Below are 27,024 nucleotides of genomic sequence, written 5' to 3'. Positions count from 1 at the left end.
AACACATCCTTTAAAATAAATTCTAACATTTTCCCTTCTATTGACGTCAAACTAACAGGTCTGTAGTTCCCCGTTTTCTCACTCTTTCCTTTCTTAAATAGTGGGGGTTACATTTACTACTTTCCAATCTGCAGGAACCTTTCCAGAATCTATAGAATTTTGAAAGATAACCACCAATGCATCCACTATCTCTATAACCAGCTCCTTTAACACTTTGGGATGTAGCTCATCTGGTCCAGGGGATTTATCAACATTCAATCCAGTTAATGTTTTTGTGCACTTCCTCTTTATTAATAGCAATTTCTTTCAGTTCCTGAATTTCAAAAGTCCTTTGGTCACCTAGTATTTCTGGGAGATTTTCTATATCTTCCTCCATGAAGACAGACACAAAGTAATTCTTTAATTTCTCTGCCATTTCCCTATTCCCCATTATAAAGTCTCCTGTCTCTGCCTGTGATGGACTCACATTTGTCCTTGCTAATCCAATCCTTTTCCCATACCTAAAGAAGATTTTACAGTTCGCCTTTGTTTCTCACTCACTTAGATTCATATTCTCTTTTCCCTTTCTTTATCAGTTCTTGGTCATCCTTTGCTGGATTCTAAATTGTTCCCAATCCTCGGGCTTACCACTTTTTCTGGCAACCTTATAAGACACTTGCTTTAATCTAATGCAATCTTTAACTTCTTTTGTTAGCCACGGTTGATTCATCTTTCCTGTTGGGTTTTTGTGTCTTAGAGGATTGTATATTTGTTGTAGACCATGTAATATTTCTTTAAATACTAGCCATTGTCTGTCTACTGTCGAGTCTTTTAGTGTATTTTCCCAATCCACCATAGCCAACTTACCCCTCATACCTTCCTAGTTTCCTTTGTTCCAATTTATCCCTAATGTGAACAGTGCAACAAAGAATTCAAAAGTGGTTTTCAAGGACAGCCAACTATAGACCTGGTGAGATGTTGCTATTTACTGTAAACAAACTAAAATAGGCCTCTCAAGTCCAATAGTGTAGTGTTTGGTTGATCTGGGTTTGGTTGTATTAGTCTGTCCACTTATCTGTTTCATTGTTTTTGATTGCTTAAGCCTATGGGTGGAGCTCAAGAGTTTGAAACTGAACTCAAAAGAGACAGACCTAGAATGTTCTACTAAACACAGACTGTGCTGAAGAAGACATTGTACTGAAATCTTAAGTGCTGTAAATAAACCAGTTGATGATTTAATACAAATATGATATCTGCATTGCTCTGAGCTAAATCAGATACATAATATATCAAGTAACACAGCCTAAACATAACAAATAGGACTATTGATTAGTGTTAGCTTATCTCTGTGGGAATTTGTCTTAGTTGCTGGTTGCTCCTGTGCATTGGTGAGCCTGAGTTTCAGGTAGGGGGTAGAGCCTGGGAGGTGGTGTAGCAGCAGGGGGGTGTGGGGGAGTAAAATGGGAGATGGTGGCAACTGGAGAGAGGGGAGAGGCATTGTTAGTACTTCGCAGCTTGTGCACCCATGTCTGGGAGCAACTGTTTTGTGCAGGAGCCTTGAAGTCAGCATTAGGCCCTTCAACAGCTGCCATATCACTTGCTGTCGACTTTTGAAATTTGAAAGAACTATAGAAAGCACCAAACACTTGTAGAATTTAAGCAACTGCCAGAAGAAATCAACCAGCAACTAACTTGTAATTAGTTGGTAAATAGCACTGCTGGGGTTTCTGGAGCCAGGGTGTGTGGGGGGCCCTTCCTGCTGCTGAGTGTATGTTCAGCTCTGCGAGGTTAAGAGTAAGTACTGTTAGCTCCAAAATGGCACTGCTGGCATCAAATCCTCATTACACACTGATTGGCATAATGACCTGTCTGCTCTCCATATTTCTGTCGAATGTTGACTGCACACACACTACCACCCTGACCAAGATGTCGTCCTGTACAATTTGCTGCAGAATTTTCTGTGCATGCATCAGAGATATTTTGGTCCCCTTAGTGCCCAAACAGCAGATGCTACAAAGCCCAATTTCACATCTTCCCTTTCCAGGTTCACATGTGGAGGACGGCCTTTTCAGTCAGCTTTTGGAAAGCTCCTGTGAAGACGAGTCCCACCAACAAATCAGCTGCTTCAGGAGAAATGGGGAATAAACTGGAGAGAAATGGCAAACATTTTCCAGTTGAAACAAAACAAAATCCAAATGGTAACTACTGAAGAGGGGATAAAAGCCAAGTAATTTGAAAACATTTTTTGAATGCTTAGAAGTCAATTTTAATTGCCATTGCCCAGTATAAATGGGGTGGTTGTCATCTGTAGGGTTGGGGCCACTGTTTTTGCTGGCCCTCTGGCTGTTGTCATTCTGGGTACAGTCCTGAGAACATACGAATTAGAGCAGGAGTAGGTCACTCGGCCCTTCGAACCTGCTCCGCCATTCAATAAGTTCGGGGCTGAACTGATTACTCCATATTTCCACCTACCCCTGATAACCATCCACCCCCTTGCTTATCAAGAATCTATCTACCTCTGCCTTAAAAATATTCAAAGACTCTGCTTCCACCGCCTTTTGAGGAAGAGAATTCCAAAGACTCACCACCCTTTAAGAGAAAAAAGTTCTCCTCAACTCTGTCTTAAATGGACGACCCCTTATTTTTAAACAGTGACCTCTAATTCTAGATTCTCCCACAAGCAGAAACATCCTTTCCACATCCACCCTGTCAAGACCCTTCAGGAGCTTATATGTTTCAATCAGGTCGCCTCTTACTCTTCTAAATTCCAGTGGATACAAGCCTAGCCTGTCCAATCTTTCCTCGTAAGACAGCCTGCCTATTCCAGGTATTAGTCCAGTAGACCTTCTCTGTACTGCTCCCAATGCATTTACATCCTTCATTAAATAAGGAGACCAGTACTGTACATAGTAATCCAAATGTGGTCTCATCAATGCCCTGTATAGCTGAAGCATAACCTCACTACTTTTGTATTCAATGCCCCTCACAATAAAAGATAACATTCTATTAGCTTTCCTAATTATTTGCTGTACCTGCATACGAACCTTTTGCGATTCATGCACTAGAACACCCAGATCCCTCTGCATCTCAGAGCTCTTCAATCTGTCACCATTTAGATAATATGTTTCTTTTTTATTCTTCCTGCCAAAGTGGAAAATTTCCCACTTTCCCACATTATACTCCATTTGCTAGGTCTTTGTCCATTCACTTATCCTATCTATATCCCTTTGTAGCCCCCTTATGTCCTCTTCACAAGTTACTATCCTATCTATCTTTGTGTCATCAGCAAATTTAGTAACCATACCTTCGGCCCTTTCATCCAAGTCATTTATAGTAATTGTAAAATGTTGAGGCCGAGCGCAGATCCCCCTGGCACACCACTCATTACATCTTGCCAACCAGCACATGACCCATTTATGCTTACTCTCTGTTTCCTGTTAGCTAGCCAATCATCTATCCATGCCAATATGTTACCCCCTACACCATGAGCTTTTATTTTCTGCAATAACCTTTGATGTGGCACCTTATCAAATGCCTTCTGGAAATCTAAGTACAATACATTCATCGGTTCCCCTTTATCAACAGCACATGTAACTCCCTCAAAGAACTCCAATAAATTGGTTAAACATCATTTCCCTTTCACAAAACCATGTTGACTCTGCCTGATTACCTTGAATTTTTCTAAATGCCCTGCTATAATATCTTTAATAATAGCTTCTAACATTTTCCCTAAGACAGATGTTAAGCTAACTGGCCTGTAGTTTCTTGCTTTCTGTCTCTCTCCATTTTTGAATAAAGGAGTTACATTCACTATTTTCCAATCTGATGGAACCTTCCCCGAATCTAGGGAATTTTGGAAAATTAAAACTAACACATCAACTATCTCACTAGCCACTTCTTTTAACACCCTAGGATGAAGTCCCGGGGACTTGTCAGCCCACAGCTCCAACAATTTGTTCAGTACCACTTCCCTGGTGATTGTAATTTTCTTGAGTTCCTCCCTCCCTTCCATTTCCTGACTTACAGCTAATACTGGGATGTTACTTGTATCCTCAATAGTGAAGACTGATGCAAAATATCTGTTCAATTCATCTGCCATCTCCTTATTATCTATTATTAATTCCCCAGACTCACTTTCTATAGGACCAATGCTCACTTTGTTAACTTTTCCTTTTTAAATGTTTATAGAAACTCCTATTATCTGTCTTTATATTTCTAGTTAGCTTTCTCTCATACTCTAATTTTACCTTCCTTATCAATCTTTTAATCATTCTTTGCTGTTTTTTTTATATTCTGTCCAATCTTCTGACCTGCCTCCCATCTTTGTGCAATTATAGGCTTTTTCTTTAAGTTCAACACTATCTTTAACTGTTTTAGATGGCAGGTTCCACGCTTGGAATTTTTCTCTCTCGTTGATCTTGTTAATCCAGAGACTATTACCTCTGAGGTTCTGCTTCTTAAATTGGCGCCTAGTTCCTCATACTGACTGAAGGGTGGTAGGAATGCCCATGTGCTTCAAACAGGACAACATTTTAATTTGCAAGTTGGAGTGCTCCATGGCTATAGGACTCCGATTGCAATTTTGAGCTATAAATGGATGGAGTGTGAGCAACCTAACCCACGTTCTTTAAAAGGATGATTGGATACCCTGCTTCGAATCACCACATTAACATGTGCGGCTTGGCGGCTGCATGAAAATGAGACCTGGCCTCAAAATGGCTCAGGCCTTACAGCAATTGCAACAGTCCACTGGCTGCCTGCTGTATGCATGAATTGTAAACCTGCTCCAAAGTGTTGCCTGAGTTTAGATTTTCTGTAATTTTATGATAGAATTAAATGGGTACTACATTTTCATTGAAAAGCAATAAATGCTGGAATTGTAATCATTTTCAGTCTGATTGCTATTATGTGGCAGATTTTGACCCAATCAATTGAAACCATTTTAAAAGCTTTGGTTACACAGTTGGATCACCCTTATGGTATGCACAACAATCCACAACAAATCGTACAAATCTCTACGCTTTGTTCATGTTCCAAACTTGCTCCTTAAGTACCACAAGTTTGCACAAAAAGTCCAAGAGGCAATGAAAACAGTTTCTGAGGGATCTGATTGACAATAAATTAATTGCTGCAATAAATCACTTACCTTAGACATATTATTAAGAAACCTTCAGCCTGCCTGGAACTTTTAACTATATTGCAATTTGTGAATCTGACAGATGACGATGAATGAAACTAATAGAAAATCAATTCAAAAAGCATTTTTTGTACCATAACCTGGCAATTTATTGTACTCAGCTTCTTCATATGAATTACTGGCTTCTCCAATTTGGTTATCAGAAGCACAAAGCAAAGAAGCTTTTTCAGATTTGTTACGTTAACTTACTGGCTATGAGAATAGGTTTGTGAGCTTGCTGTGGATCATGCATTCAATTCCCACTGGAGGTAGTTTTTGACAACAAAGTATATCAAGGAAGGGATGTTTATGGCTTTTCATAAGAAAAAAAAGTTATCTGTCCCTTTTTACAAGAAAACATTGGTGCCCAATAATATGTATCTGCAATTATTTATACAATAACTGTCCCCAAGGGTTAACTGTTCAAGGGAAAAATAATTGCTAAATGCTCTATGGACGTTTTTCTATCAAGGACTCAATATTGTGTTACATGCACTCACCATTGGTTATACACATATTGCTGTTAACTCAGAGAAGGTAGGCTCAGGATGAAGAGTAAACTGTAAAATAATGTTTACTGTCATTAATGCTGGTTAAGACAAAATGGGCATTTGTTATATATGTAAAATGTCTTCTTTGTCTGGTATTGTTAGCAAGGAGAAACTATTTGTTGTGCAAATTTAACTTCAGACCTTATGCATAGAAACCTTATATAGATGTTGTAGCTACTTGGCTAAGCTCGTAATGCTGAAATAAATGTTTTCTTAAGGATATAAATCATAGGGGTTATTTTGGCCAAAGGGTGAAATCAAGTGCTAAAATGAGGGCAGTGCTAACAAGACGCTGCTGTTTGAAAATCTAGATTTAGCACACAATTTTGGTCCTAATTGCTGAATACCATAACTTGAACTTGCCTGGAGATGCTAAACTTGCAGGTTTCTGGATTAGATACAATTTTCATGGGGCTGTATATGTAGACTCGTCGCATCCACTTTCACTGAAGTTGTGGAGTGCTTTGGCTGACACAAAGTGACATGTTGCAGGGTGGTTCAGGGACAAGTTCTAGGATGCAGCACTGGAGCTCCTGATGGATGAGGTCCAGAGGAGGAGGAATGTCGACAACTCACAGCTGGGGGGGGCGGGGGGGGCGGGGGGAGTGGCGGGGAAGGACGGAATTTCGCCTTTCTATCCTTCCTGTTCCTCTCTCCTGTAGCAGTTGGTGTTACTCTGCCTTGCCTCATACCTCCTCCCATTCCTCATCCAGACCAAGCAGGACCCCTAGCAAGATTCCCATTACCAAGCACTCCCTTTCACCTTGTGACTCCTATAAGGTGGATTAGCAGAGCACTTATTCTTTTTAGGTGAAGTCCTGAGAGAATTTTGAGAATAAATGTTGCTCAAGTGTTGGTGAAATCTTAATAGTGTTCCAAATATGTTTTGGAGGTCCTCTTCACAGCTTCAGTAGCAATGGTCAGGAAATGGTGACCAACCCTCTAAAATAGAATCCAAACATATCTTTGGAAAGGGGATTTTACCAATCTCCCACTGTGACTTTGGCAGAGGATCAGCAGAGACCCCTAAGAAATGGCTGTGGAAAATGGTCCCGAATATAATCAATGGTATGGAAACCATTAATCTGCAATTCTATTTTGAATTAAGCTGTAGAGCAAGGGCCACAGGTTCAATAAGTAAAAAGCAACTATATGACTGATATCTGGAGGCTGTTCTTCTTAGAGAAAGCGATCTACACTTGAAATGGATTTCCAAGCAGAGAGGTGGAGATGAAAAATCCTGGAATCATTTAAGAAACAATTAGATGCACCACTGGGGCAAGTGCAGTGTTTCACTGGATGGATGAATGAAGATCAGCAGTATGGCTTTCCTCATCAGTAAGTATCTTGCAATCTTGAGGCCACTGAAGTGATGACACCACTATGTAAGAACAGCGAAGTTCAGAAGAGCACTCCCTATTTTAGTGAGATCATTTGTTTTCATTTCTTGTTCCAACCATCATTTTAAACATTTTTATAATTTGGTATGAGAGCGAATGTCATAATAGCAATTCCTAACGGAGACTGAAGTTTGGAACAAAGTAAAAACATTGTGAAATGCTTCCAACTAACTGCAGCATTAGGTTGTATGATATGCCTGTTCTGTAAAGTGAAGTCCAATAGGGAGCATTTTTCTTTCATCCTCTTCTGTGCTTTTAATGGAGTAGTCTTTTAAATAATTTAAAGGTTATTGTAAATCTTGAAATCATGATAGGCTTCATACTGGCAAAATCAGTATGCAAAAATCAAATATTTAAAAAAAAAAATCTAAATCTAATGGATTAGTGAGCAAATCCAGCACTTGGTGTGATAATGAGCCTTAGGGTGCAAGTTATACCACATTTTATGTAGTTTCAAAGTAGTTTCAATTTCATTTCAACACTGGAAGTATAATTTAGGAGTCAGTGATATAACTCTGGATGTATTGATCCAGGGCTTTACCAACAGCTTTCAGATTGCAAAATTGCAACTGATTGAAGGACTTTGGTCTATCCAATCCACCGAAACAGTTAATGGTATTGGATTGACACATACACTTTAACTATACCCATATAGGCAAGAAAGGTTAAAGCTCCAATTCTGGTCTATGTCAGATTATCTGATCTCATCCAGGAAAGCAGTTGGGGTACTACAATTATTCTCACCACCCATAGGCTAGGGAGGGGAAAGTCAACCCACGATACTGCTCCTGATACCTCACTGCTAATCCATACTGATAATCATGGCGTAGATTTTCCTGCTGTCACACCTGGATGTATTGAATCGCCTGCATGCAGTGAATAAATGAAATGTGGGTGGGCTCTCTTCCAGATGCGTGCATCTTCCTGCCAGATTTTCCTGTATTCACTGTGTGCAGACGATCGATACGTCTAAATGCCTTGGGCCAGAGCTAAATATCATCAGGTAAGTAGACTACAAACTAATTGGATCAGTGTATCTTGATTTAGTTTATTAGTCAAGTTTTTTATGTCATATGTTTCTTCATTTTTGAATACATAGCCAATGTTTGTCAGCAAACACACCAGATCCATGCATAGTGCAGGCCAAACAAGATCAGTTCCTGATGTGATTTGATTTGATTTGAAATATGCAATATGTTTACAGTACCTCTTGGAAAACCATGTTTTCCAAGATGTGGTGAATAATAGAGGCATATTTCTGACTTCAATGTACACGAACCAATGACAAGAGACATTCAGTGAGTAGCTTCAAGTATGAGAAGGGTTGAATTAATATAGAACATGCAATCGTTATACAATTTCCACTCCTATTATGTTACAATATAAGAAATTTATGTTAAAGCAAATTCAGTAGAAAATTACATATTGCATTTAGTGACCTGACTGTTTCATTGGCTGGACTCTCTAAAAGGGCGACCATGGGCAACCCCTTCACCTATGGCTGGTGGGCAAGTGTCAGACATATTCCTACAGTGGCACTTGAAATGGGGGAGACAGAGACCTTCACATGGTCCTCCTGTTAAGGTAAATTTTCCAACTTGAAAACCTGCAAACTAATGCTGTCAAGAAGGTAACCAAGCCCCGGTCACCAGGCTCCCTGTCCAAGCAGTAAAAACCCACTGGAAAATGGATTCTCTCAGGGACAACAAAGCCAAGAAATAGGACTCACAGCAAGAGTATGCCAGCTCAATGTTGAAGGCCTATCCTGAGCAAAATATGAGCAACTCACAAAAGACTTCTCTGACAGGAACGTGGACCCTGCAAGAAACCCACCTCGCAGACCATTCCAACTGTCCAGCCCACATTCCAGGGTGTCAACTCATTGCAAGCAGGGATAACAAGACATAAGGCCTAGCCATCTACATCAAAGAAAGCCTCACCAAAGATGCAAAAGACCTAAAATCAGCTGACTTCTACTCTATCTCCATCAAACTAGGTAAGCTGGTCATCACAAATGTCTACAAGCCACCAAATGACCTTTGACACAACATCATAAAACAGCCTGCAGCACAGCCAACCATCTACACTGGTGACTTCCACAGCCAACATCACGTGTAGAGGTACCCCAACAACAGCACTGCGGGAGAAGAACTGTCATACTGGGCCTCCACACATGACCTAAAACTTGTGTATGATGCAAAACAGCCTGGGACATTCCATTTCGCCAGGTGGAAGAAGGACTATTCACCTGTACTTTGCTTCACGACCCACGACCACTGAAGTGCTGCCCATCTCCTCCCACTCCCAGCTACCGACCCATTGCCCTGCTCTTAAAAAGATATGATCCTGGAACACCTCCTGCTAAACAGGCGGATTCCTATCCTGGAAACAGCAATGCTCCCCCAACGGTAGAATTTTCTCACACCATTTCAGATGAGGAATCAGAACACCAATTGATTCAAGACAATTCTGAGCTACAGTACAGAATCTGCCACTTTGGATCAACACAAACTGTAATAGAACTTGCTCATTACTGTTCATCTTAATTTTTAGTTTTAATGCAAAATATAAAAACAACTGTTTTTCAATGAATTTGCATGTTGAAGAGTTAAAGGGAAATATTAAAACGAGCATTCCAGATAAATGAAGATCTGATACAAGCATTATTCTAGTTTTAAGCCTGGATTTGAATACACCATGCCACTTCCTGTTCATTCTCATTATATAGGATTTCCAAGCAGAACATGCTGAATGCTTCTTCAAAGTTAAACTGTTCCCCTGATTATCCAGTTTCTTAATGCTCAGTCCATGAAATATGATTAACCCACTGCTAAATTTTACCCAGAGGCAGCATATGTTAGAAGTTTAATCATTTTTGTGTAACTGCTGTTTTTCTTAAGTGTTTCTGCAGTTTTCAGTCAGATTGAATTGCTGATCAAATAATTATGGTACATAAAATGAAAACAGTCTCCTTCTTACCAGCATGTCACAAAAGCCTTTAGTCAAGTATGAATTTTTAGTGCAGACATTAAATACATGTATTACAGCATTTAAAATTACTTGGACTAAAAATTGCTCTGAGTATTATTTTTAACGGCTTGATTAAACTACTTATTCAAGTTCCTAAATGCACTAATTGAATAAAGTAATTAACCATTAAACATAACCAGATCAGCTAGCCCAGACTGTACGATACAAGTGTTTTAAATGAAAACATTTCCTTTGAAAAAATGTTACAGTTCTGTAGTTGCAATTCCTTAAGATGAAATCTTAAATCAAACCTCCATCTGCCTGTTCTGGCGGTTTATTTTGATGTTAAAGATTTTATGGCACTATTCAAAGAAGAGCAGTGTTCTTTCAGCACTTGGCCAACACTCCTCCCTCAATAATACCACTAAAAATAAACTGGACATTCAATTCATTGTTTTTTTTTTGTCAGATCTTATTGTGCACAAAACATTGCCACACTTGGAGACATAACAATATGGTGGTAGCCTTGGCTCAGTGTTAGTACTCATGCCTGAGTCAGAAGGTTATGGGTTTAAGCCATATTTTAGAGAATTGAGCACATAATTCATTAAAGGAAGTATCCTGCATTCAGCCCTACATGATCATCAATCCCATCCTTTCAGATCTGCATTGGCTGTTTGTAAAATTTAAACTCACCTTCCTGATCTTCAAAGCCCTCCATGCCCCTGGCACCAACCTGCCGCTGCAATTTCCTCCAAGCTAATATCCTCTCCCATACTCTTCATTCTTCCAACTGTGGCCTCCTGCACAGTCACACCTCTTCTGTCGTGCTTATGGTAGCAGGGCTTTCAGCACCCTAAGCAGAATCAGACTATCTCTTCATGAATGCTCGAGCTGGACATTGAAACCTTGGGCACCAATCTAAAACATGCTGTCTTTTTCAGCTCAACATACAGTCGGATTGGAAACAGACAGCCATGGCACAGGGTTTCACTGCCCTCATATTACCCAGAGGCCTGGTCCCACAGGTCAGTGGATATGTAGGGAGAAGGCACATATGAGGCTGTTGCCTCTCAGGGTAATGCCGAACAATGCCACCTCTTGACCATCATCACCCATCCACTTCCAAAATAATAAAAGAAGTGCCAGAAAGTGAGAAGACCAGGCAACCACAACACATGTGGCAGCACCAGTTGCATGGCTACCAGACCCAGTACAAGGTGCCATAGGGTCACCTCAATATCAAAATTGCCTCACTGATACCAACCAGTCAGTAACTTCACTTACTTCTGCCATTTACAATACATAAAAGCAACCCCTAGTATTTATTTCACATTAATTTTCCAAACAGTACCAGCTCTGTAGTCTGTAGTTAGATGCCTTGTTGATTCCTGAGGTGACAACAGTGGTTTTATAGAAGCCACTTTACAGATCCCTTCTTTTTTAAGGATTCTTCTGTTCTGCTTCGCTCTTCAATACTTGTGTAACAATCCTGAGATTGGTTTAAAAAAATGATGGGCATCACTAGCAAGTATTTATTTCCCATCTTAATTTGCCTTTGAGAGGTGGTGGTGGGTCTTCTTCTTGAAACGCTGCAATCTTTGTGGTAAAGAAGCTCCAACAATGCTGTTAAGTAGGGAGTTCGGGAATTTTCATCCTATGACGATGAAGAGAACTTGGAGGTGATGGTGTTCCCATGCACCCACTGTCCTTGTGCTTCAGGTGGTGGAAATCTTGGGTTTAGGAGGCACTGATGAAGAAACAATTTTGGGCAGGGGTAAAAGACGGAAGTGTAGCAGGGCAGGATTTCTGTGCACCAGTATGATCATTCACTGACTGTATACCAAAGCCCAGGTACGGGGTCACTTGCATGATCAGGTTAGGTTCCTGCACCTGTATTAGCACAGTAGTGGTGCCCGCTGAACTGAAGTGCTGGATTTCTGAGCAGCAACAGGCTGCTCTGAGGGAGCCCAAAGCCAAAACCAGCCAAAGAAAACTGCAGATAATTTGTTTCTAATTCCCTTCAGGGAGCAAAGGGACCTTTGCAATTTTCCACTTGAGGTCTTCATTATGCCCCAAATAAGATCTGCACTTCCACTTACAGAGAACACATTGGGCAGAATTCCCAGGGAAGCCCGGGAACTCACTTAGGAAGATGGATAAATGCGATTGGAGCACAATTTCTCGTATAAGGTAGGAGTGTGGACTCCCAGAGGATCTGTGTAAGTCTCGAAATGATGGCCCAAGCCAAACAAATTGCATGGCTCTTACAGCCTATAATTGCGCAAAGATGGGAGGCAGGTCAGAAGATTGGACAGAATATAAAAAACAGCAAAGAAGGACCAAAAGATTGATAAGGAAGGTAAAATTAGAGTACGAGAGAAAGCTAGCTGGAAATATAAAGACAGGTAATAAGAGTTTCGATCGATATTTTAAAAAGAAAAGAGTTAACAAAGTGAGCATTGGTCCTATAAAAAGTGAGTCTGGGGAATTAATAATGGATAATAAGAAGATGGCAGATGAATGGAGGTACAGTAGGGGGTGATGCACAGTCAAATATAGAAGAGAACCTAAGTCAGTCTGGAAGGCAGAGCAAATATAGACCTGTTATGGCACAAGCGAAAAATGCAAGGCTGGATTGCATCTAATTTAACGCAAGGAGTCTTCCTAGTAAGGAAGATGAATTGACGGCATTGATTAACACATGAGAATATGATATTATTGCTATCACAGAGACATGGTTGAGGGAAGGGCAGGACTGGCAGCTCGATATTCCAGGTTATAGAATCTTCAGGTGTGACAGGGGAGGGGGTAAAAGAGGAGGTTGCATTGCACTGTTGATCAAGGAATCAATTACTGCAGTAAGGAGGGATGATATCTTAGAAGGTTCCTCAAATGAAGCCATAGGGGTAGAACCTAAAAACAAAAAAGGGGCAATCCCTTAGCTGGGAGTGTACTACAGACCTCCAAACAGTCAGGGAGAGATAGAGGAGCAGATATGTAGGTAAATCTCAGAGAGGTGTAAAAATAATAGGGTAATAATAATAGGTAATTTCAACTTCCCCAATATCAATTGAGATGGTCTTAGTGCAAAAGGCTTAAAGGGGGCGGAATTCTTAAAGTGCATCCAGGAGAGCTTTTGAGCCAGCACATAAAAAGTCCTACACGAGAAGGGGTGGTACCGGACCTAATCCTAGGGAATGAAGCCAGACAAGTGGTAGAAGTGTCAGTGGGAGAGTATTTCAGGAATAGCGACCATAACTCTGTGAGATTTAAGGTAGTTACGGAAAAGGACAAAGAGGGTCCGGAAATAAAAGTACTGAATTGGGGGAAGGCCGATTTCAATAAGATAAAAAAGGATCTGGCCAAAGTGGACTGGGAGCAGCTACTTGTAGGAAGGTCTACATCAGACCAGTGGGAATCATTCAAAAAGGAAATAGTGAGAGTTCAGAGCCAACATGTACCCATTAAGGTGAAGGGTAGGACCAACAAGTCCAGGGAACCCTGGATGTCAAGGGATATAGAGGATTGGATCAGGAAAATAAAGGAGGCTTGTGGCAGGTTCAGAGCGCTGAAAACAGTGGAGGCACTAGAGGAGTATAGAAAGTGTAGGGGGTATTTAAAAAAGTAATTAGGAGACTGGAGAGGGGACATGAAAAAACACTGGGGCAAGAGAAAGGAAAATCCTAAGGCATTTTATAAGTATATTAAGGACCAGAGGATAACCAGGGAAAGAGTAGGGCCCATTGGAGACCAAAGTGGCAATCTGTGTGTGGAGCCGGAGGACGTAGGTGAGGTATTGAATGATTACTTTTCATCTGTGTTCACTATGGAGAAGGACGATGTAGTTGTAGTGATCAGGGAGGGGGATTGTGATATATTTAAACAAATTAGCATTGAAAGGGAGGAAGTATTAGCTGATTTGGTGGGCTTAAAAGTGGATAAATCCCCAGGCCCAGATGAGATGTGTCCCAGGCTGTTATGTGAGGTAAGGGAGGAGATTGCAAGGGCTCTGACACAAATTTTCAAATCCTCTCTGGTCACAGGAGAGGTACCAGAGGACTGGAGGACAGCAAATGTGGTACCATTATTCAAGAAGGGTAGCAGGGATAAACCAGGTAATTACAGGCCAGTTAGTTTAATATCAGTGGAGGGAAACTATTGGAAAAAATTCTGAGGGGCAGGGATTAATCTCCACTTGGAGAGGCAGGGATTAATCAGGGATAGTGAGCATGCTTTGTGAGGGGGAGAGTGTGTCTAACAAACTTGACTGAATTTTTTGAGGAGGTGATTAGATGTGTAGATGAGGGTAACGCAGTTGATGTAGTCTACATGGACTTCAGTAAGGCTTTTGATAAGGTCCCGCATGGGAGATGGGTTAAGAAGATAAGAGCTCATGGGATCCAGGGCAATTTGACAAATTGGATCCAAAATTGGCTTAGTGGCAGGAGGCAGAGGGTGATGGTTGAGGGTTGTTTTTGCAAGTGGAAACCTGTGGCCAGTGGTGTGCGCAGTATTCAGTGCTGGGACCCTTGCTGTTTGTAATGTACATTAATGATTTAGATGTGAATATAGGAGGTATGATCAGTAAGTTCGCAGATGAAGCGAGAATTGGTGGTGTCATAAATAGTGAGGAGGAAAGCCTTAGATTACAGAATGATATAGGTGGGCTGGTAAGATGGGCAGAGCAGTCGCAAATGGAATTTAATCCTGAGAAGTGTGAGGTGATGCACTTTGGGAGGAATAGCAAGGCAAGGGAATATACAATGGATGGTAGGACCCTAGGAAGTACAGAGGGTCAGAGGGACCTTCGTGTACTTGTCCATAGATCACTGAAGGCAGCAGCACAGGTAGATAAGGTGGTTAGGAAGGCATATGGGTACTTGCCTTTATTAGCCGGGGTACGGAATATATGAGCAGGGTGGTTATGATGGAGCTATATAAAACACGAGTTATGCCACAGCTGGACTACTGTGTACAGCTCTGGTCACGACACTATAGGAAGGATGTGATTGCATTGGAGAGGGTGCAGAGGAGATTCACCAGGATGTTGCCTGGGCTGCAGCATTTCAGCTGTGAAGAGAGACTGGATAGGCCAGGGTTGTTTTCCTTAGAGCAGAGACGGCTGAGGGGGGACCTGATTGAGGTGTACAAAATTATGAGGGGCATTGATAGGATAGACAGGAAGAAATGTTTTCCCTTAGTGGATGGGCTAATAACCAGGGGGCATAGATTTAGGGTAAGGGGCAGGAGGTTTAGAGGGGATTTGAGGAAAAATGTTTCACCCAGAGGGTGGTTGGAATCTGGAACACACTGCCTGAAGGGGTGTTAGAGGCGGGAACCCTCACAACATTTAATAAGTATTTATATGAGCACTTGAAACGCCATAGCACACAAGGCTACGGGCCAAGTGCTGGAAAATAGGATTGGAAGAGATAGGTGCTTGATGGCCGGCACAGACATGATGGGCCGAATGGCCTGTTTCTGTGCTGTATAACTCTGTGACTCTATGAATTGAACAGATATTTTGCATCAGTCTTCACGATTGAGCTTACAAGTAACATCCCAGTATTAGCTGTAAGTCAGGAAATGGAAGGGAGGGGGGAGCTCAAGAAAATTATAATCACCAGGGAAGTGGTACTGAACAAATTGTTGGAGCTGTGGGCTGACAAGTCCCCGGGTCCTGATGGACTTCATCCTAGGGTGTTAAAAGAAGTGGCTAGTGAGATAGTTGATGCGTTAGCTTTAATTTTCCAAAATCCCCTAGATTCGGGGAAGGTTCCATTAGATTAGAAAATAGCGAATGTAATTCCTTTAGTCAAAAAGGGAGAGAGACAGAAAGCAGGAAACTACAGGCCAGTTAGCTTAACAACTGTCTTAGGGAAAATGTTAGAAGTTATTATTAAAGATATTATAGCAGGGCATTTAGAAAAATTCAAGGTAATCAGGCAGAGTCAACATGGTTTTGTGAAAGGGAAATTATGTTTAACCAATTTATTGGAGTTCTTTGAGGGAGTTACATGTGCTGTTGATAAAGAGGAACTGGTGGACGGATTGTACTTAGATTTCCAGAAGGCACTTGATAAGGTGCCACATCAAAGGTTATTGCAGAAAATAAAAGCTCATGGTGTAGGGGGTAACATATTAACATGGATAGAAGATTGGCTAGCTAACAGGAAATAGAGAATAGGCATAAATGGGTCATTTTCTGGCTGGCAAGACGGAATGAGTGGTGTGCCACAGGGATCTGTGCTGGGGCCTCAACTTTTTACAACTTATAGAAATGACTTAGATGAAGGGACTGAAGGTACGGTTGCTAAATTTGCTGATGACACAAAGATAGGTAGGAAAGTAACTTGTGAAGAGGACATAAGATTTAGAGATACAGCACTGAAACAGGCCCTTCGGCCCACCGAGTCTGTGCCGACCATTAACCACCCATTTATACTAATCCTACACTAATCCCATATTCCTACCACATCCTCACCTGTTCCTATATTCCCCTACCACCTACCTATACTAGGGGCAATTTATAATGGCCAATTTACCTATCAACCTGCAAGTCTTTGGCTTGTGGGAGGAAACCGGAGCACCCGGAGGAAACCCACGCAGACACAGGGAGAACTTGCAAACTCCACACAGGCAGTACCCAGACTTGAACCTGGGTCGCTGGAGCTGTGAGGCTGCGGTGCTACAAGGACGCTACAAGGGGATATAGATAGGTTAAGTGAGTGGGCAAAGACCTGGAAAATGGAGTATAATGTGGGAAAGTGGGAAATTATTCACTTTGGCAGGAAGAATAAAAAAGAAGCATACTATCTAAATGGTGAGAGATTGCAGAGCTCTGAGATGCAGAGGGATCTGGGTGTCCTCGTGCATGAATTGCAAAAGGTTAGTATGCAGATACAGTAAGTAATTAGGAAAGCTAATAGAATGTTATTGCTTATCACGAGGGGAATTGAATACAAAAGTAGGGAGGTCATGCTTCAGCTATACAGGGCATTGATGAGACCACATTTGGAGTACTGTGTACAGTACTGATCTCTTTATTTGATGAAGAATGTAAATGCATTGGAGGCAGTACAGAGAAGGTTTACTAGACTAATACCTGGAATGGGTGGGCTGTCTTACAAAGAAAGATTGGACAGGCTCGGCTTGTATCCACTGGAATTTGGAAGAGTAAGAGGCGGCTTGATTGAAACATATAAGATTCTGAGGGGTCTTGACAGGGTGGATGTGGAAAGGATGTTTCCCCTTGAGGGAGAATCTTGAACTAGGGGTCACTGTTTAAAAATAAGGGGTCGCCCATTTAAGACAGAGATCAGGAGAAATGTTTTCTCTCAGAGGGTCGTGAATCTTTGGAATTCTCTTCCTCAATAGGCAGTGGAAGCAGAGTCTGTGAATATTTTTAAGGCAGAGGTAGATAGATTCTTGATAAGCAAGGGGGCGGAAGGTTATCGGGGGTAGGTGGAAATGTGGAGTAATCAGTTCAGCCCTGAACTTATTGAATGACGGAACAGGCTCGAGGGGTCGAGTGGCCTACTCTTGCTCCTAATTCATATGTTCGTATAACACCAGAGTGTCACATCAGAGCTGGCATTGGTGTGGATAAAGCAGTGGGGTTGGGGGAGGTGGAAACTGAATGCATCTACCTGCCATGGGCCTCATTCTTTCAGAATGGGTTAACTCCAATGAGGAGAAGCATCAAAGGGAGAAAGCTTCAGCCACAGGCAGCCGGACAGCAGCAACCTGAGGGCCAACAGGAACTACACCCTAGGAGGTGGAACCCAGGAGGAGGGCACAGAAGGGCACACAACCAGCCTGTTGTGTTCAGAAGAGGTTTACCTCCAGAGAGGGTCTGCCATCAGAGGCTCAGCTACCTGTAAATGTCGGAGCAGCAGTTATGCCAAAGACTGCGCCTCTCCAGAGAGGTCTTCTGAGACCTGTGTGCTATGATGGAGGACGAGCTGAGCCCCATGGGATGTGGGGCCACCCAATACCAGTGGCACTGAAGGTCACCATGGCACTGAATTTCTACACCTCAGGATCATTCCAGGGGTCCAATGAAGATATATGTGAGATTTCCCGGTCTGTGTCTCATTGCTGCATCAAGATGGTCACTAATGCCATCTTCAAGAGTGCAAGCCAATACGTGCGTTTTCGTATCAATCCATACAGTTAGGCTGAGAGGGCTATAGGATTTGGGGCCATTGCTAGATTCCCCCAGGTGAAGGGTGTCATCGGCTGCACGCATGTGGCCATCAAGGCTCCCAAATGACCAGGCTGCAGCCTTGATCAATAGAAAGTGCTTCCACTCGCTCAATGTATAACTGCAAGCAGTTCTTGCAGATAGAGTCATAGAGTCGTATAGCATAGAAACAGGCCCTTCGGCCCACCCTATCCATGCCGACCAAAATGCCTATCTATACTAATCCCACCTGCCCGCATTAATTCCATATCCCTCTCAGCCTTGCTCATTCAAGTACCTGTCCAGATGCCTCTTAAATGTTGCTACTGTTCCTGCCTCCACCACCTCCTCAGGCAGCTTATTCCAGATACCCATTATTCTTTGTGTGAAAAATTTACCCTTTTGATCCCCTTTAAACCTCCTCTCTCTCCCCTTAAATCTATGCCCTCTAGTTTTAGTCACCCCTACCATGGGAAACACACTCTGGCTATCTACCCTATCTATGCCTCTCATAATTTTATATACCTATATCATGTCTCTTCTCAGTCTCCTTCGCTCCAGGGAAAACAGACCCAGCCTATCCAATCTCTCTTTATAACGGCACAGTGGCGCAGAGGTTAGCACCACAGCCTCACAGCTCTAGCGACCCGGGTTCAATTCTGGGTACTGCCTGTGCGGAGTTTGCAAGTTCTATCTGTGATCATGTGGGTTTTCGCCGGGTCCTCCGGTTTCCTCCCACTGCCAAAGACTTGCAGGTTGATAGGTAAATTGGCCATTATAAATTGCCCCTAGTATAGGTAGGTGGTAGGGGAATATAGGGACAGGTGGGGATGTGGTATGAATATGGGATTAGTGTAGGATTAGTATAAAAGGGTGGTTTAGACTCGGTGGGCCGAAGGGCCTGTTTCAGTGCTGTATCTCTAAACTAACAAAAATTAAAACTCAAGCCCTCCAAACCAGGCAACATCCGTGTGAATCTTTTCTGCACCCTCTCTAGCTTAATCACATCTTTCCTGTAGTGCGGCAACCAGAACTGCACACAGTGTCCAAATGTGACCTAACCAACATTATGTACAACTGTAATATGACGTCCCAACTCTTGTACTCAGTGCCTCGGCCGATGAAGGCAAGCATGCCATATGCCTTCTTCACCACCCTGTCTACCTGTGTTGCCACTTTCAGGGAACTATGTATTTGCACCCCAAGGTCTCTCTGCTCAAGAACACTCCCCAGGGCCCTGCCATTCACTGTACATGTCCTGTGCTTGTTTAACTTCACAAAATGCAAGACTTCGCATTTGTCTGCATTAAATTCCATTTGCCAATCCCTTGCCCACTTTCCCAGTTTATCTATATCCTGTTGTAACCTTAGACAACCTTCTTCACTATCCACTATACCACCAATTTAGGTGTCATCTGCAAGCTTACTAATCATGCCCTTTACAGTCACATCCAAGCCGTTAATATATATGACAAACAACAGACGGCCCAGCACCGATCCCTGCGGCACACCACTGCTCACTGGCCTCCAATCTGAAAAACAACCCTCCACTACCACCCTCTGCCTCCTATCACCAAGCCAATTTTGTATCCAATTTGCTAGCTCACCCTGGATCCCATGTGTTCAAACCTTCCGGACCAGCCTACCATGCGGGACCTTGTCAAAGGCCTTGCTAAAGTCCATGTAGACAATGCCCTGCCCTCGTCAATCCTCTTGGTCACCTCCTCGAAAAACTCAATCAAATTCGTGAGACATGATTTCCCACGCACAAAGGCATGCTGACCATCCTTAATCAGACCATGCCTTTCCAAAGGCATATAAATCCTGTCTCTCAGAATCCCTTCCAATAACTTTCCCACCACTGATGTAAGGCTCACCGGCCTGTAGTTCCCTGGCTTATCCCTGCTGCCCTTCTTAAATAAAGGCACAACATTAGCTGTTCCTCTAGTCTTCCGGTACCTCACCCGTGGCTAACGATGATACAAAAGTCTCTGCCAGGGCCCCAGCAATCTCCTCCCTTGCTTCCCATAGCATCCTAGGATATATCTGGTCAGGCCCTGGGAATTTATCCACCTTAATGCGCTTCAAAACCTCCAACACTTCCTCCTTTGTAATGTTGATATGCTCCAGGATATCGGTGTTCCCTCCCTTGAACTCACTAGTTTCCATGACCTTCTCCACGGTAAATACAGATGAGAAGTATTCATTTAAGACCTCGCCCACTTCCCGTGGCTCCACACATAGATTACCACACTGATCCTTCAGGGGACCTACTCTCTCCCTAGCTACCCTTTTACTCTTAATATACTTACAGAATCTTTTAGGATTCTCCTTTATCTTATCTGCCAGGGAAATCTCATGGCCCCTTTTCGCCCTCCTAATTACCTTCTTAAGTGTAGTTCTACATCCCCTATACTCCTCAAGGGACTCGCTTGATCCCAGCTGCCTATACCTGACATATGCCTCCTTTGTCCTGATCAAACCCTCAATATCCCTCATCAACCAAGGTTCCCTAAACTTGCCAGCCTTGCCCTTCCATCTAACAGGAACATGCCGGTCCTGAACTCTTCCTATCTCACTTTTAAAAGCCTCCCACTTGCCAGACGTCCCTTTACCTGTTAACAGCCTCTCCCATTCAACTTTTGAGAGTCCCTGTCTGATGCCATCGAAATTAGCCTTCCCCCAATTTAGGACTTCAACCTGAGGACCAGGAAGCAGCTATAGTGCCTACATACTAAGACGGTGGCAATTGCCAGAGCTTTTCAGGGCCCTTGCACACCTTTAAGGATGGATGCTGAGTGACAAGAGCTACCCACTGAAGAGATGTCTAGTGACGCCAGCTAGGAAACCAAGCACTGATGCAGAGGAAAGGTACAACACCTGCCACGGGGCAACTCAAGTGACCATCGAGCAGATCATAGGGCTTCTGAAGTTGCGGTTCAGATGCCTAAATAGATCTGATGGAGCCCTTCAGTATGTCCCAGCAAACGTCTTGCATATTGTGGTGGTGTGCTGTACTCTGTACAACCTGACACTACAGAGGGGACAGCATTTTAACAATGAAGATATCATGGACCATGATGCCTCCTCTAACGATAAGGAAATGGAGGAAGATGATGACCACACACTGGATGCCAAGGAACCCCAAGGACCACAGGCAAGGCGCCATGAGATATGCACAAGGGAGGCTCAGGACATGCTAATATAAGCAAATTTCACATGATCTCTACTAACAGATTCATGCAATGCAATAAAGCTTCAGCAATCTGCAGCCCTGTTGTCACTTCCTTCATTGACATCAACAGTTACCTGCATCCAGTAAAACATTAGACAGTGGCATGGGGAATGCATTGACCTCGCACATGTTGTTCCTCCCATCACACTCTTTGACAGAGCCAAGGTACTCCTGAAGTCCCAGCAGCCTGCAAGAAATTGAAAGATAACTCTTGCCTTGCCACATTCGGCATTTATTGGAGAGCAAAAAAATTGCAAGGCGGCATGCTTTAACAAAATGTTAACCTGTGAACCCTGAGTTCAGTTAGGCGCTCTTCCTAAATCTCTGATGTTTGCTTCTACGTGGTGCTCCCATTGCACTGTCAGCTGCAGTGGAGGCAAGCTTCTTGCTGCCTGTGGTTTTGGATGACCTTGGTGGTTGTTCTCTGGCTGCCTGAGGCCTGGAGGGCCCCAGCATATTGAGGGCCTCCTGCACAAGTGCTGGAGCCTCCTCTGTCATCATGGCTAAGTGAGGTATTGGTGTCACTGACAGAGGGGCTGAGGAACCACTGTACACATCAAGTGCACCCTGAGAAGAGTCCCCAGATTCATCAGACCTCCAGGCACATAAACTGAACCCCACTGCCGGTGGAAACCATGAGATCAACAGGAAAATTCCAGTAGGCCTCCTTTAATTGGGCTCATGTGGCTCTTAATGAGCCCGATTGGCTACCCACTGTGTGCAAAAATGGCCTGGAGGCAGGATGGAGCTGAGGAGCCGGATGGTGAGGCTATTCTTAGTTCCCGCCCACCTCTGCTCCCAGCCCCAGCAGGACGTCGAAAATCCAACCCCAAATTTCTGTTCAAGAACAGTACACATTTAGGGTGCGCTTATACAACAGCCAGTTGACTGAGAAAGGGATTTACAAAATATGATGCTCAGTCACCAAACTTGAGTTACATCAGGCAGCACCATCTTGTACAGAACTCCTCAATAAAGGACAATAGATTTACAGACTTGGATGCATGCTGTGTTCTGCTTCTCATGGGTTAATTTCTAATAGTGCAAGGGAGTTGGCAACAGCATGCACTTTCTCAAAGAAAGGATTGAGAAATAAGTTTATAAAATCATCAGACTGCTTAGGAGCCTATCAAATATGACTTCACACCAGGCTGGAGTTATACTGCACCAGCTGTAAACTCAAAGGGGCGGGTGGGGGAGGAGAGGGGTGACATGATTTACTCAGAGCTGGTGTCATATCTCTTGCCTTAATGCACTTGGGGGCCAGATTATAACCTCCACAACTGCTGCCTGACCTCTTGTATGTTTCCAATATTTTTGTTTCAATCCCAAATTATAATGTTACCTTTGAATTGTTGTGCATCCAAAACCTCTTCTGATTAAGGCAAAAGTATTAGGATAACTGCACCCTAAATTTACAATCTGCATGTTTTTTCTCCAAAGTAACATTGGTTCTTATTTTTCTGAATTGTGTTAACTCTGGAAGTACAAAATAGTTGCATTAGGACAAAGAAGTAATCTACTTTGTGAAAAATGGAATTAATTTGATGTGATCATCCTCATTTGCTGTTCTGTGTGCACAACTTGTTGGAATTAGCTTGCACTTGTAACCACATAGTCCCCAGTCATTTATTATAACTGCGTTGCACATCTGCAGAAACATTTGTCATGCTGCCATTGATTATATTTCAGTTTCAATGATGTGAAACTAGACGGAGTAGTACATTGGTATGTAAAGGACATCATTAAAGGGGGAGCACATATGGTTCTGGCTTTTGCAAAGACAGCAGGCAGACTTAACAAAAAGTCTTGATTTCAAATTTATTTTCACAATAGAATGCACTTCTTTAAAAGCTGTAAGATCAATTCCGAATTTGGAATTCCGAATATCTGAATGAGGATGACTGCTTTATAACTTCCTGATGTGGATTTTAGGAATTAGGAATTTGTATAAATCACACAAACAGAAACAGTTGACAAGTTAATGAGGCATCCAAATATATTGAACCATATTCACCTTACGCAAAATAATATCTGTCAGAAGCAGACTTCTATCTAGTCAAGTCAAATGGCACTCATACTTATCAGTTTATTGACTGACTGTGTGATTTTAAAGTTTTTATTTGGTAGTTAAGTGGCTGGTTATCATTAAAATTCTATATTTTCATGCTGAGTGACCTGTCGGTAAAGTATTGAAATGCTTTATGGTGTTCGGATTGTATCCCAGTGGACATATCCCTGGTATAAATAATTGAACTTGATTGGTTCTTAGCTGGGATTAAGAAACAGTTGCTAAATCCTGCAGCACCCATGTTCACTCTCAGCAGATGCACACATTCTATAACAACAACTTGTATTTATATAGTACCTTTATGTAATAAAATGCCCCAAGGTGCTTCACAGGGGCATTATAAAACACAGTATGATCCCAAGCCACATAAGGAGATATTAGGGCAGATGACCAAAAGCTTGGTCCAGAGGTGGATTTTAAGGAGCGTCTTAAAAGAGGGAAGAGAGTTAGAGAGGTGGAGAGGTTAAGGGAGGGAAGTCCAGAGTTTAAGGCCCAGGCAGCTGAAGGCATGGCCACCAATGCTGTAGCGATTAAAATCAGGGATGCTCAAAGGGCCAGAATTAGATGAGCACAGGTATCTCAGACAGTTGCAGGGCTACAAGAGATTACAGAGATAGAGCGAGGCAAGGCCATGGAGGAATTTGAAGACAAGGCTGAGAATTTTTAAAATTAAGACGTTGCTTAACTGGGAGCCAAAGAAGGTCAGTGAGCACAGGGGTGATGGGTGAACAGGACTTTGTGCAAGTTAGGGAGGCAGACAGGAGTGCATTGGAATAGTCCAATCTAGAGGTAACAAAGGCATGGATGAGGGTTTCAGCAGTAAATGATCTGAGGCAGGAGTAGAGTTGGGCAATGTTATGGAGGTGAAAATAGCTGGTCTTAGTGATGGCACAGATCTGTGGCTGGAAGCTCATCTCAGGGACAAATAATACCCCAAGCTTGTGAATAGCTTGGTTCGGCCTCAGACAGTTGCCAGGGAGAGGGATAAAGTTGGTGGCTCAGGAACCAAAGACAATGGCCTTGGTCTTCCCAATATTTAATTGGAGGAAATTCCTGCTTATCCAATACTGAATGTCAGACAAGCTGCCTACAATTTAGAGACAGTAGAGGGGTCAAGATGGGTGGTGGTGAGGTAGAGCTGGGTGTTGTCAACATGGGAAAATGACCTGTTTTTGGATGACATCACTGCCGGGAAGCATGTAGATGAGGAAAAGCAGGAATCCAAGGATAGATCCTTGGGGATCTCCATAGGTAACTGTGTGGGAGTGGAAAGATAAGATATTGAAGATGATTCTCTGCCTATGATTAGATAGATAAGAATGGAATCAGTCATTTACAGTCCCACCCAGCTGGATAACTGTGGAGAGACATTGAAGGAGGATGGTGTGGTCAACTATGTCAAAGGCTGCAGGTCAAGAAGGATGAGGAGGGATGGTTTACTTTTATCACAGTCAACTAGGACTTCGATAAGAGCTGTTTTGGTACCGCGGCAGGGGTGGAAACCTGACTGGAGGGATTCAAACATGAAGTTCCGGGAAAGATGGACAGGGACTTGAAAGGCAACCTCATGTTCAAGGACTTCAGAGAGGAAAGGGAAGTTGGACATGTGATGGTGTGCAAGGACAGTGGGGTAAACGATTAGTTTTTGAGGATAGGGATGATGATGGCAGATTTAAAGGAGGGGGAGTAGTACCTGAGGAGAGAGAACCATTAATAATATCAGCTAACATGGGCACCAGGAAGTGAAGTTGGTAGTCAGTAGTTTAGTGGGAATAGGGCCAAGGTGCAGGAGTTCGGTCTCATGGACAAGATGAGCTTGGAGAGGGCACAAGGAAAGAAAGTAGAGAAACTAGAGAAAGATACAGGCCAGAAATTTACGGCCTCCCCCCCAAAAGAGCAGGAAGGTGGTGGAGAAGCAGGGGAAATGTGTAAAATGGAGCAGGAGGCTCGGGGGGCCCTTCCTGACCCACTCCCACCTCCATCGCCACTTTACCCAGGGCAGCAACAGTGAAAAACAACCAGCTTGCCTCAGGCCAATAAAGGCCCTTAAGGCATAAGTACAGGGGGGTGTGTTGAAATGGCCTAAACCGGAAGCTCGGGGTTATGCTTACGGTCATGCTTAGCTCTGGGCACATGGGTTCAAATCCCACCATAGCAGAAGGTGGAATTTGAATTCAATTAATAAAATTTGGAATTAAAAGCTAGTCTAATGATGGCCATGAAACCATTGTCAATTGTTGTAAAAACCCATCTGGTTCACGAATGCCCTTTCGGGAAGTAAATCTGCTGTCCTTACCTGGTCTGACCTACATGTAACTCCAGACCCACAACAATGTGGTTGACTCTTACATGCCCTCTGAAATGGCCTAGCAAGCCACCCAGTTGTATCTAACCACTACAAAGTCAATAAAAAAAAAGAATCTAGTGTGTTTCAATGAGATCGCCTCTCATTCTTCTAAACTCCAGAGAACATGGGCCCAATTTACTCAGCCCTCATCCCAATTTAGTGCACCTTCGCTGTACTGTCTCCAATACTAGTATTTTATTTATTCATTCGTGGGTCATGGACGTCACTGGCTAGGGCCAGTATTTATTGCCCATCCCTAATTGCCCTTGAGAATGTAGTGGTGAACTGCCTTCTTGAACTGCTGCAGTCCTTGGGGTGTAGGTACACCAACAATGCTGTGAAGAAGGGAGTTACAGGATTTTGACCCAGTGGCAGTGAAGGAACGGCGATATAGTTCCAAGGCAGGATGCTGTGTGACTTGCAGGGGAACTTGCAGGTGGTGCTGTTCCTATGCATTTGCTGCCCTTGTCCTTCTAGGTGATAGAGGTTTGGAAGGTGCTGTCGAAGGAGCCTTGGTGAGTTGCTGCAGTGCATCTTGTATATGGTACATAATGCTGCCACTGTGTGTCGGTGGTGGAGGGAATGAATCTCTAAGGTGGTGGATGGGGTACCAATCAAGCAGGCTGCTTTGTCCTGGATGGTGTCGAGCTTCTTCAGCGTTTCTGGAACTGCACCCATCCAGGCAAGTGGAGAGTATTCCATCACACTCCTGACTTTTGCCTTGAAGATGGTGGACAGGCACTGCGGGAGACAGGAGGTGAGTTACTCGCTACAGGATTCCTAGCCTCTGACCTCCTCTTGTAGCCACAGCATTTATATGGTTGGTCCAGTTCAGTTTCTGGTCACCAGTAACCCTCAGATGTTGATAGTGGGGGATTCAGTGATGGTTATGCCATTGATAATCAAGCGGAGATGGTTAGATTCTCATTTGTTTGAGATGATCATTGCCTGGCACTTGTGTGGCATGCATGTTACTTGCCACTTATTAGCCCAAGCCTGGATGTTGTCCAAGTCTTGCTGCATATGGACAGTATATCCTTTCTTAAAAGTGGAGACCAAAGCTGCACACAGTACTCCAAATCAGTACTCCAAGTGTAGCAAAACTTC

The sequence above is a fragment of the Heterodontus francisci genome, chromosome 1 (assembly GCF_036365525.1).
Source record: "Heterodontus francisci isolate sHetFra1 chromosome 1, sHetFra1.hap1, whole genome shotgun sequence".
Lineage (NCBI taxonomy): Eukaryota > Metazoa > Chordata > Chondrichthyes > Heterodontiformes > Heterodontidae > Heterodontus > Heterodontus francisci.
Note: the sequence above shows the minus strand (reverse complement) of the source record.